The sequence below is a fragment of the Tympanuchus pallidicinctus genome, unplaced genomic scaffold, assembly GCF_026119805.1.
Source record: "Tympanuchus pallidicinctus isolate F22 unplaced genomic scaffold, pur_lepc_1.0 scaffold13, whole genome shotgun sequence".
Classification (NCBI taxonomy): Eukaryota; Metazoa; Chordata; class Aves; order Galliformes; family Phasianidae; genus Tympanuchus; species Tympanuchus pallidicinctus.
Window position 1 is genome coordinate 15917217 of NW_026294648.1, and position 12952 is coordinate 15930168.

A 12952-nucleotide genomic window follows, 5' to 3' on the forward strand; every position below is an offset into this window, starting at 1 on the left:
TTCCTCTTAATAAAAAAAAAAAAAAAGAAAAATAAACTTGATTCTGTGTAGCTGTGCAAGATTATTGCAGGTGGAATTGTAATGCTGGTGGAACTGGGGTGCAGCCAGGCAATGCTTGTTGCCTTAAGGATGCTCTTGTGCTGTGCAAGGCACAGATAGCAAAATGTTGCTCTGTCATTCAAGTGTTATGTGCTGCTCATTCTTTTCCTCACTCTGTTACAGGATTTTAGAGGCTGCAGTTGAAAACCTTGAAATCCTTGTTCCATTTGCTTTATTAAACTGAAAAGCAGTTGCAGTGGTTGAAACTCCTTTTGGATAGCACGTGTGTATCCTCTTGAATGCATGCTGGAAGTGAGGAGATGCACTCCTTACAAGTGGGCTGCTTTGCTGCTGCTCTCCATTCTGACAATGCTTAAGGTGGAGTCTGACCATTATGAAGCATTTAGAAGTCAAGGCAGTGGTTTTGTCTGAACCTTGAGAATAAGCCAGGAGCTGGTACACTGCCACAGGGCAGAGATTGATTTTAGGGGTGTGTTATCCTTATTAAAGTGGAAGAATTCTTTGTCATCAGCATTGGGCAGAGCATGGTGGATTAAACATGGCATTCAATAAGATTAATCTGAGGTTTTTTTTTCTTATATCTTTCTTAAATGTGTTATGAGTTGCATTAATGTCTACTCACTTGGTTTGAGAAGCAGACACCAAAGGTTCACCAAAGACTGCTGTTTTCTTCTGTAATGCAGTACAAAATGATTTTGCTTACGATGCTTTCCTTGGCCATACTGTAACAAAACTTTTTTGAGTCCATAGCTGCAGATGCAGGGTGTATGGCGGCATCTCCTAAGGCTGTTTGGATAAACCAACCTCAGTATATCGTGCCAGCAATGTTCAGATCCTTCTCGTTGATCTCAAGATCTACACTTTCATTTTGCTCTTACAGTACCTGAATTAGAGAAGTATCTGGATAAAAGCAGTAAGCAGGGATTGGAATATATCCTACCAGCTGCCTGCAGTTTTGGAAGCCTAGTTAAAATTGGAGTGCAGGAGGCAAATCTCTTAAGGCTAATGGCTAATCTCAGACTTATCATGGAACATAAAGAGCACCAGAACTCGAGGGCCAGACTGAATGGGACCCTGGGCAGCCTCATGTACTAAGGGGCAACTTGGCCACAGTGGGGTGGGCTTTGAGGTCCCTTCCATCAAAGTCATTTTATGAAATGCTCTCATTTGTGCCTCTGAGAAACAGGCTGCTCCTGGCGATACGCTGTGCTTGGCTGTGTGTGATAGCTCAAGTGCTCACATGGAACACGTGCCACCCTCCTCTGCTGTCATCTCGTGAGTGAAGCTCTGTTCCCGTGAGTCACAGGTTTTTTTCTGCAGTCACTTCTGAGTAACGTTTTAAAATTCTATGGAATATTACAGGATGTAAGCTGGGGATTTTTTGGTAAGCAGTGTTTAAAGCTGAAAGCCAATCTGGATATCAAACTGCTAACATTATTGCATCTGGCAAAGACTGCGTGAAAGGTCAGACCTTGGCTCTTCATTCAGCATTTCTGGCCGTGCTGCATTTTGATTTTGCTGTGGAGAGTTTTGGGGGAGGTTGTTGGTGAATATTTCATCCTGCAGCAAGAAAAAGCAAAGAAAAGGAAGCACCAGCTACCAGCTGGATTATATGTGGTCTACTCCAAAAGTAATGCTCCTATTTTATTGTGTTGGCCCACAACATCAGAGGTGGATGTTGGTGGTGTGGCAGGAGAGACTGAACCTTCCCACCAATATTCCATTCTGTTTTATTGCTGCTGTGTGCTGGAAGGCAGCAGAGGGGATGGCTGACAGAATGTCATTTGACATGAAAGTGACAGTGAAGTAAAAAGGTCTCGGACCTGCAGAACTGGAGTTGGTGGAGGAAATGTAGGAAGCCCCAGTGGCATCTATGCCTCTGCCTTGTGTGAGCAGAGATAAGTAGGGCTCTGTTCTGGAAATCACTTCAGCTCCCAGGGAGAAAGGTAGGTTTCATTTATTTTAATCCTTGTTTGTTCATGGGAATCATTTGGATCTTGGCTCTCTGAAATGTAGGCTGGAGTTCAGTTGCAGTGATTCCACGTGAGAGGATTTCTGGTCAAAACCATACTGGTTTTTTTGCACAGTTTGCATGGTTCAGCCACTGATTTTGGAGCAGGTCAGGTTTTCTCTTCAGTTTCTGCTCAGCTGCTGAATATTTTACATGCTTTTTGTCATAGTCCAAGCAGGCAGGGGCGCACAGAGGCCAAGCAGTTGAGAATGTGACTGTGACTTCCTTGTGTCACCAAGCATATGTCCTCTGTAGTGATGCTGATGAAGACAAAAAGATGCAGCCCTGTTTGCTCCCCTCCTTCTCACTTCCTCTCCAAAGAAAACTCATCCTGTTTGTAAACATGTTTGTTGGTTAGACATTAGATCTGAGAGTTTTGCAGAGATCTCTTCTCTCCCTCGCTCCTCATTTTTGCTGTCTATTCCTAATCAAGATGAGTTTTTTAGTTTTCTTTTAACACCATATGGCATGAAAAACCATGCATCTTGCAGCTTAGGATTACTCCAGAAAATGCACTTTTTAAGGAATCACATTTCACTTTCCTGTCCATGTTTGTGTATAGATGGATGTTCTGGAATCTAGCTAACTTGATAGAGATGATGTGTGCCATATGGTCGCTGGGAAAACTTCAGTTTCAGTATCACTGGCTGAAGCAACATGAAATAGTTACCATTTTGAGCAGCGTAAAATGAGTCTGTCAGCTGGTAAACAAGTTAAAAATTACAGAATTTGCCTTTTATAGGGACTCATGGTTTTGAGTTTTCCACTGCGTGCTCCACACAACACTGGCTTTGCACTTAAGTTTAAACCCTGTGTTCCTCTTGCTCCTGTCCCCTGGGAATGGGTTGAGCAGAGCCCATGAGCTGAGCTGAGCGGTTGTCCCAGTAGGAGCCATGGTTATGGGGGGTGGTAGGGATGGGTTCGTGCTTGGACTAAGTGGTCTCATGAGGGTGTAACACATCCTGGTTTCCTTAACTCTCCCATTTGCTAAGGAAGACCTTTCCTTTTCCTATACCTTTTCTAAGCCACTTGGGAAGTCTGTGGTTCCATTATGCATTCTGTGGGAGCCAATAACTGAGCACATTTTTGTGTGTTATCAGCTGAAGTTTTTAGAACTCGACTTTGGCTTTGCTTGATCGTTCTCAACCTTTCACTTCTTGTGCGCTGTCTGAAGGAAGAGGGTGGGATGGATTCAGCCCTTTTGGGTCCCAACAGCAGAGACTGGGCAGCGTGTTCCCAAGTGGAGGATACTGGGTAGTAATGGCATGGTGCATCTTCCAGAGATGGAGAGCAGTGTTTTGGAAGGGGGCAGGCAAAAGGCTGTGCAGTGATTTTTTTGTGTCTGGATGTGCTGATTGTTTTTGTCATCGTGGAAAGTCAAAGCGAGCAGCGTGTGAGGACCCCAGCAAGGGGAGAGCCTGTGTTTGTGGGTTTTCTGACACTTCAGAGGCTCATTTGGGTTACAGCCGCATCAGCAGGGGTTGTAAAACTCTACACTGTGCTGGGCAAATATATGGCAGTGTGAGCACTGCTCCTCTTTGTGAGTGCTAAAGCAGTTCTTGCGGGCCATCTCCCATCACTGATTTCCATCATGTGGATGCTACAGAGGGACTGTGGTTTACAGTGGCAACTTGTTTGTACAAGATGTGCATCCACATGAGCCGTTTCCCAAGCAATCCCATACAGCATAACGATGGATATATTATTTAGGCACACAAGGAAGCTCTGTAGTCTGTCCAAATGGTGTTTGACATGGAAGTGTAGATGAGGCAAAGGTATGAAATTAATTTTGCCTTTTGTATTCTCTAATTTTTTTAATCCTCAAAGCATCGCTGTGCATTTCAAGAAGCACCAACACATTGCTGAGTGCTCTTTGTTAGGGCAGTAAAAGCAAGCCCTATGTCTGTGATTGGTTTTGTCTTTCTGACACTGTTTTATATGGTTATTGCTCTTTTCTCTCCTGTCCTGTGTTCTGGACACCCAGTTCTTGTTGCTAGTATGAATGGGGGAGCAAACCTTGAGAGACAGAGATGGAAAGGTAGGCACTGATTGATCAAACCCAACCATGTCCAACAATGGGGTCCTCACGCTTCCCATGAAGCTCTTGGTATAACCTAAAGAATTTCCACTCACTTGCTTCCGAACTTCTCTAAAGCATATTCTCTTTGACATTTGCTTGACAATGTTTGACAGGGCTGCGCAGGGCTTGTGCTGCTTCCCCAAACTGGAGTGTCTCTGCAAGGTTGGTGTGAAAGGAACAAATTCTTTGGGGAAACTCAACCAGCAGCTCTCTATGGTTCAGAGGCAAGATCTGCTATTGGAGAAATGTTAGAAAGATGCAAAGGAAGAGCCTGAAATGTGCTCGGTGTAGAAGTGGAGCACTTCGTGTTGTTCCCAGCTGCTGTGTAGCCCTGCCAGGTCCACCTGGCTGGAAGACCTCCAAAAGCTGCCATGCAGGTAATGGAAGGATGCAGCTGCAGGTATGACCCAAGGCTTGAGCGCAAGGAGGGGCACAGTATTAACCTGTACCTGCACGAAATTGTTGATGCATCATGTCGTGGTGTGGGTATTTTAGCTGTTATATTCTAAACAGGAAATCACAGCAGTGTTCGAGTTAGAAGGGATCCTTCAAGGCCAGCTAGTCCAACTCCCCTGCATTGAACAGGGTTACCAACTGCTCTGTCAGGTGCTCAGAGCCAAAATAATGGAACACTGACTCTTTTTACTGCTTAGCATAAAGCCATCATTTGATTTCTTTGATGTCTTTTCCGTGTATTAGTCTGCACTGTTCCACTAGATAAGGCCAATCACGATTTGCTAATGAGAATAACTATCTTCACAAAGACAAACCAAGAGTATTTTTAGCAAAAAGATAGACTAACCAGACCACCAAGAGATGTGGCCGCATTAAACATCCCTATATAACATACAGACGTAATGCACAGGATTAGGCATTGTAAATCCAGTTCTCTTTCCAAGGAGGATAAGTATCACTTTGAAATTATATTTAATTGTCCACTCCAGACTTTTTATGTCATTTAGTTTGTCTGGCCATGCTATTAGTGCCTTACGTCAGGGACAGAAAGCCTGCTGTGACCTTATAATGCACAAACCTCCAGGCAGAGCCTCTCCATCCTGCTCTCAGGACAATCTATTGTGCAGGAACAAAGGCTCAGCATAAAGGAAAATTAACTTGGAGGTTAAAAAAGGCTCTTACAGTGTGCAAAGAACCCCTCAGGCTGGTGGTCTCATGTGCCTGGATGATCTGGTGGTGATGGGCCCTTGAGCTCTGCATCTGACCTACTTTGGAGAAGGTCCTGAAGTTGCCATTATGGAGACAGACCTGTTTAGAGGCTGGGAGGTCTCTGAAAAAAAGAGGCCTTTAAAATAATTAAACTCAGGGGTTTAGCAGTAACTCAAAATGGGTTAATTTATGATTGGAGATGCTTCTGTTGCCTGACCTTGTGAGAGCTGACATGCAGAGTTCCTCCGGACCCCACTAAATGAACTCCTGATGGCTTTCCTCCTCGATTAAAGCTGCCTTCCCCAATTCCTGGCTGCCTTTTTCATGTAATAAATGCAGAAGCAAGACTCACTTGTGCAGCAAGCTTGCTGATCAGAGCACTCATCAGCTTGTTTCTGGAAATGACCCCAGTGGACTGGTTACAGATGTACCCATCTGAAGCAAAATGACCACTGCAGCACACTGCCCAGCACACCAGAAGGTGAGGCCTCATGGTCACAGCTTGCTGATGGCCGACACTGTAACAGCAGCACTTGCTCAGTGAAGATTTGCAGCCTTCACATCTCCAACAGCAGCACTGTGCTGCTGAACTCATTTGAGCAGTGCACATTAATGCCCGCTGTGTGCCCATGTCAGCTTTCCCTGATAGTGGCAGCACAGTGGGCAGAATCCCCTTGCGTGGTGTGGAAGAACCTGGGCCATAGAGATATTGCTATAGTGATTCCAGCTGTTTAAAATGGGATGTTGATCAGATAAAGGCAGTAATTTCTCAAGGAAAAGATTTGATGTATGTAGTTACTGGTAACTAGCAGCACTGTTATTTCTTCATGACTGACCAGTAACCATGAGGGGAACAGACCAGAGAGGTGGTGGGTGCCCCTGCGGACACCCAAGGTCAGACTGGATGGGCTGTGAGCACTGATGGAGCTGTGGGTGTCCCTGCTCAGTGCAGCAGTTGGACCAGATGGCCTTTCAGGGTCCCTTCCAACTCCAACAGGTCTACGGTTCTATGACCCGGCCTTGGGTCTTAGCACAGCTTGAGGAGGTTGAGTATTTTGGCTGGGGAGAAAATTATGGGATGTACTAGAGAGATGGAAGTGTGAAGGATAAAGGAATACAGAAACAGGAATAAGGGAGCGCTGAGAAAAGGAGAAGAGTGGGAATGTGAGTGGAGCTCTCTGGCTCCCTCGTGTCTCCGCTTTTGCTGTGGTGGCGACTTTCTGAATCCGTGCCGTAATGAGATGTTCACACAGAACAAAAGGTAGTATTAAATGAAATTAATAACTGTCAAAATCTATGACAAAAAAAAAAAGAAAAGAAAAAAATAGATTTCTAATTACCCGTGTGCTGCCTGGCACCCCCAGAACTGTAATTTCCAATTTCATCTTCTCTGGGTGGCCATGGATGTGAATTCGTTCAAAGAGAGTGGAAAGAATTAAGATTTAATTTAACCAAAAGGAAAAAAGAGAGGAAAAAAAAAAAAAAGCTAGTAAGGAATTAGATTGGATTCTTAAATTAAATATAAACCTGTAAAAGGGCTGAGCACTCCCAGCCTTCCTCCTCCACAGTTCTCCACAGTAATAAACCAAAATACTACCAAGAGCCTTGCAAGATGCTGAGGCTCTGTCCCCAAGCAGCAGGATGGAAGCGAGCTGACTTTTACAATGTTTTTGTTTTTGGAATGAAGCTGAACATGTGGGTTTACCTCCTCATTGTGCTGCTGATGGACTCAGCCTGGCCCAAGATGAGGACAGCAGAAGCTGTTGGCACTGGGAGGTGGGCTGGGGGCACAGCCCGGGCTGGATGTCATCCCTCATCAGCCACAGAGCTGTACTTAGCAGCAAGGTGTCAAGGCGTGTGTATTATAAACAGCACTCTGGTTTTAATGGTGCTTTCTATTTGATGGCACTCTGTAATTAAAGCTCGTGGTCTGAACTCTGCCTGTGGAGGGGAAGGCAGCCCTCGTGCCCACCCTTCACTTATCCTCCTGCTGCACAGACCTGTCACCACAGAGATAAGGACTGGAGCAAATTAAGATGTAGGGATTTCTTTTGGGACTTTTCTAGGCAAAAAGAGGGTTTTAATTGGTTTTCAATTCTGCGTCAGCCAAAGGTCGTTAATTAGGTTTTACATCTTTCTCTGTATCGCTCTCCTCTTCTTGTTGAGCCCGCTGTGATTTGGGCTTCTTAAAGCAGATAAAAATTCAACATTTCTCTTTGTTTTAAAAGAAACAAGGTGCTGATTGAGTCCATGTGGGCACCAAAAATAGCAAACGGCTGGGACATAAACCTGCTAAAGGCAGTGCTTTAATGGATTTAGCTATTATATTTAGATTACCTGACAAATGTAGCATTAAAAGCCTCCCAGCTTTATTCTCACTTCTCTTATTTCTTGTTTTCCTTGTATTCTCTAGCTTGGCAAACTGTCTTTAACGTTCCCAATTGGAGTTCTTAGTTTCTATTCACTTCTCCAATTTGTTTTTTATTTTCAAACAAGTTTGCCTGCAGCCTGCATTGCAGAGCTCTGCTGTGGCAGTGACATCCTTACAACTTCATTCTGCCTCGTGTCAATGCACAGTTGCCATCCAGCCTCATTGACTTCCTGTCCTTTTCTTCTGGTCAATGGAAGCAGCATCCCACCCGAGTGGCCAGGAGAAGTTTGAGTAGGGATTTGATAATTATTTTGTCATCATTATTATTAATGGAGCCTGCACAGAGATAGGTCAGTCTGGAGGATGCCAGCTTTGTGCAGCTTTGGGAAGCAGAGGTTGAGCTGTGGCACCTTCCAAAGTCAATAGAAGTGGTCCTTCTAATCTCTTCTATCTGTGGCAGATTGTTATTCAAGTCCAGACAGTGGATTTGTTAAAAACCAACCACACAAGTGTGGAGCCGAACTGTTATTCATCTTAACTGCCTGAATATGAACTCACTCTATGTCATTTCCTGGTTATTTCCACTAATTTCACTAATGTTCCTAAGACTGAATGCTGCTCTGAGCATCTCTTTCTTCCTAGTGAGCAGCAGTGCTGCTTTGGTAATGTTTCCAGTCTCCATGGTTTGTCTAAACCTGTTGGGACCTTTGGGCATGGATCCTCTGTGATGCACCCATATCCCATATTTCTGTGTAGCTCTCAGCAGTGCAAGGCAGGAGGTTAATCCCAATTACAACGAGGGCTTATATTAATAAGTAACTGATAGGTATAACAGCTTTACCCAGGGGAGGGGACAGCTCAAACTTACGGCCAAATCACATCAGTTCCACTGTTAAAAATTATTATTATTGGTATTATTATTATTTATAGGACAACAGGTAATTGCCTTATGTTGTGCCAGGAGAGGTTCGAGTTGGATGTTAGGAAAAGTTTTCTCTCTGAATGCACGGTGATGCACTGGAACAGGTTACCCATCCTTGAAGGTGTTCCAGAATCATGGAGATGAGGCACTGAGGAAACATGGTCTAGAGTGGTACACAGGCATGGGCTGATGGTTGGACTGGATGATCTTAGTGAGTTTTTCCAACGTTAATGATTCTATGATTCTGTCTTTATTGGGAGAGTTTACTGTGTCCTTGCCACCACTGCCCCAAGCCTTTTCCATGGGATTGCTCTGACATGCAAAGGGATCTGCTGGAGGGGGGTTGTAGATTTCTTTGGGCAAAGTTGGCAAATTCAGTGTGCTGACAAGCTGTGGAGTTTTGCTTTCTATCCTGGGAAGGATTTCTAGAGGAGTGGATGCTCAGCAGAATCTGCTGCTTGCTGCTGACTCTACAGCTGGTCCAAAATAACAGTAATTTTTCCATAGATATTTATAAAAACTCTTTGTGCTTAAGGTCCCATTAAAAATACTTCCAATTAATTTCTGTTTATGAGCTGCTTTGTCCTATTTTTTCTCTTTTTTGACCTTCTTTGAAAAATACGTTGTTTTCAATAAAAAAAAAAAATAAAAATCAATTTTTAAAAAATTGAAAAACGCCGCCAGTTTTTCTCCCTGTGCAGCTCCTGATGAGCAGCTCCCTCTGCCAGAGGTGTGCAGTGATGAGTGGGATTGGGCAGCTCTGTGTGCTCCCAGTGGGGTTGGTGGTACCCCACAGTGGTACAATGGCTGAGCCAAAGGAATCCTGCAGCCTTCAGCTCGCAGAGCCCTTGCAGACAGCTGGTGCAATGAAACCCCTTCTTTTCCTCCACTGCGTGATTATTTAGACACCAAGTTTTTCTAGGAGGCAAATGGGAGCAGCTCATGCTCCATGTCTTGCGTATCTCCTTGTGTGGAGGAGCTCAGAGGCCATCTGGGCCCCCAGGCTCAACACGACACAATGAGCCAGCACTACTCTGACCACGCTGGACTGGTTAGCACAGCATCAGTGTGGATAATAAATGCTGAGCAGTGTGTGTTGGAGATGCTTCAGCAGCAATACCAATGGCTCTTCGGGGTGGATGATATTGGTGGAGTGGTTTTCTATTTGTTCCTGGCCCATATGTCTCTCTTTTTCAGCGTGGTGATAGAAATTGCTTCATTATGAACTATCTTGCAGCAGCAGACCACAAAAGTTTCTGAATTAGAAACAAATAGCATCGTTGATTACATTTTTTTTTTTCCTTTCAGATCTTCATTCTTGAGGAGATGAAACGCATTTTTTTATTGCTTCCCAGGGGCTTGAGGCAGTAATTACCAAATTACCAACCCAACGTGGGGCCATGCGTCCTCGCAGCACGCTGTTCAGCCCTATCAGTCCCTCCAGTATCATCCCCTTCCCTCTGGCCCTCAGTTCAACAGTTTTGAGGTTAAAGAAAAAAAAAGCCAAATCCTAATGGTACAGTGCAGTTCTACACTTCATCTTACATCTTACTTTGTGTGACAGTGATTGCCTTGAGCACAAGCCTGACACGTTCCTCAAACATCACAGCTGCTTCTTGGGCCAGAGGACCTTAATGGGCACCACGAGTGGGATTGCTCCCTCCAGGAATTCTGACCCTACAGAGCTGTTCCCATTATCCATTCCTTACTGCTTCACCCCAGAGCTGTGAATCCTACAGGGGGATTTCACTGACTGCTATTCTCTGGATAGATGAGAGCAGGTATAATATATTCCCTTGTCCAATTCTCTTATAAGGAATGATGTGCTATTGGTCTGGCCTGATTTCCATAGACGAAAAGATACAACATTTGATTCCTCTTTCCACTTTTCTTCCCTATCTTTTTGTGTTGCAGGTGATTATTGTGTTCAGGTAGAGCAACGGAGATGCTGTCCTCTTAATTAGATTTATCACAAATGCCCAGCCTCACACGTATTGACAATTAGAAAGTGTTCTTTGGATGGAGGTAATTGTCTGATATGGGAACATCGATAAAGCGATAGAGTGATTAACAAAATACTGGAAGCATATGGATAAATCTGAAGCTGTCCAATCCGGGTGTTCTCATGGCAAGGGGGTAAGTAATAAGGTTAGTCAGAGGATAGATCCATCACCATTGTGAAACCAAATTGTTTTTTATGGGAACTGTGTGATTGAAGAGCTTCTTGCAGGCTGATATGGCTGGAGGCCAATGAGCTATGACTGCAGGCACTCGGGGAATGGCAGCACCTTCGCTGCACCCTGCAGTAATTGCTGTGAGCAGGAAGGTTTGTCAATACCCGAGTTCGTGTTGTTCATATTGCCCCTAATTCATCTCATCTCAAGTGTGCATCTCCTCCAATATTTTTTGTTCTCTGCGCTGGAGTGGAGAAATGGCAGAAATTATATGCTTTAATAGAATTTGGCATTGATTCTTGTAGCAGAGAGCGGCTGAGATGATGGAGGTTGTGCTGTACAGCCGCTGCCAGCCAAGAGTGAACAGCTGGGGCCGTTCAGGTGGGGTGGCACAGACCAGCATTGAAAAAAGGAGAGAGAGCAAGTCCTGGGTTTGTGCTTCTCTCACAGAAAAGAATCAAAAACTGTATGTAAGCAGTGCGATGCTCCAGCCAGCCTTGTAATCAGCTGCGCTGTACGATGCTGTACCCTTGGCCTCCAGAGAGTTGGGTTGTGAACGTCTTCCTTCAGTACGTGCTTCTTTTCTGTATCTCCATTCAAAACGTGTTTCTGTGCCACCTATCTTGTGACCTTTTCCCTTGTATCTCAGTACCTAAGATGTCTTTTCTGAGAAGCCTAAAGAACTGTGGCCGGTGTGGTGTCTGAGCCCAAGCTTTCCCACTTAGGAGGAATGGGAGATGATTTGGGTATCAGAGATTCTTACTGTTGTCTCTGCCTTATTGTGTTCCTTGTCAAATGACTGAAAGGGAGTCACTATTGTTTTAGGCTTCTGTTTGGAAGTATCAGTTCCAAGGCTAATTATGTATGAAATCAGACTGTTTTTTAAAACTCTTTGAAGTTTTTACAAGCATGACTTAAAGTAAGGAAATAGACCAATATTTCCCCTTACTTTGAAGTTACTAAGACCAAATCTAATTGCAAAGTGATTAAGACTGAGTCACCACAATTGTGTCTCCTCTGAACAGTTTTCAAGCAATATTAATACTCTTAAGTATAAAACATTTCGTAAATAGGAGCACAGAAGCTGGGAAGCTGGGCTCTGAGCAGTCTGAATTTTATGCTGAACTTCAAGTTGCCTTTCAGTGAGTGACAGCATTACATAAAACATCAAAGCCATTCTGTGCACTGCATGGAAAAAAGATCTACCTGCTTAAAAAAGCAAAATCAATGATGGAAGACATTGCTTAGTTGTCTGTTTCTACAACTTTTCCGGGTCTTTTTTTAATAATCATTTATTTATAAGCTGCAGAATTAATGCCTGAGCGGCTTTAAAATGAGGGCCTAGGGATGTTCCAAGGTTAACAATTGTATTTTTATTTTCATAGCGTGCTATTTCAGTTATTAAAAGCTATTGGAGCCGATGATAACAGTCACCCATAACAACAGATAATTGAATAGATTTAATGGAGCCTTGATTTTAAAATACTTGCTTTGAATGACAATATGCAAAGTTAAATAGATGATGGATGAGTAAGATTAAATGGAATGGAAATCTGCCTTACCTGATATCAAATACATTAATATCATTCTAAAATACAGTTAAAAGGCCACGAATGTCACGGTCAAGGAGAACACCAATGCCACTTGCAAACAGTAGTCGTTAAGGTTGGAAAAGACCTCTAAGATCTTAGACTTCTTAGATCTAAGATCTAAGTCCAACCTGTCTCCATTGCCCACTAAGCCGTGTCCCCATGTCCTGCATCTACCCTTTCCTTAAACACCTTTGGGGACGGTGACCCTTACACCTCCCTGGCCTCACCACTCCTTTTGAGTACGTTATGTTAGCCAAAATTGGAAGATGAGTGCTTAAATGCATCTGTAGGTATGCACACTTGTTCTGACTCAACAGCATTGGCAGCTCGTGGAGGTTTGTGTTGGTTTGGGTTTGCACCCCTGCCCTGTCCTCCTGCCTTTGGGCACTCAGTCGTGCTGCAGTTGTGTGTTTTGCAATAGCTGGGTTAGGAAGATGGAGGAGTGCTTTGTAGGAGCAAATTAAAGCAGTTTGCAGAGTGGCATGGGGTTAGATAGTTGTTGTCTAAGAGTCCAGGGGAAAATAGTATCAAAATGATAATACAGTTAATTAATAAGTCACGAATCTGTCCTGATCTGT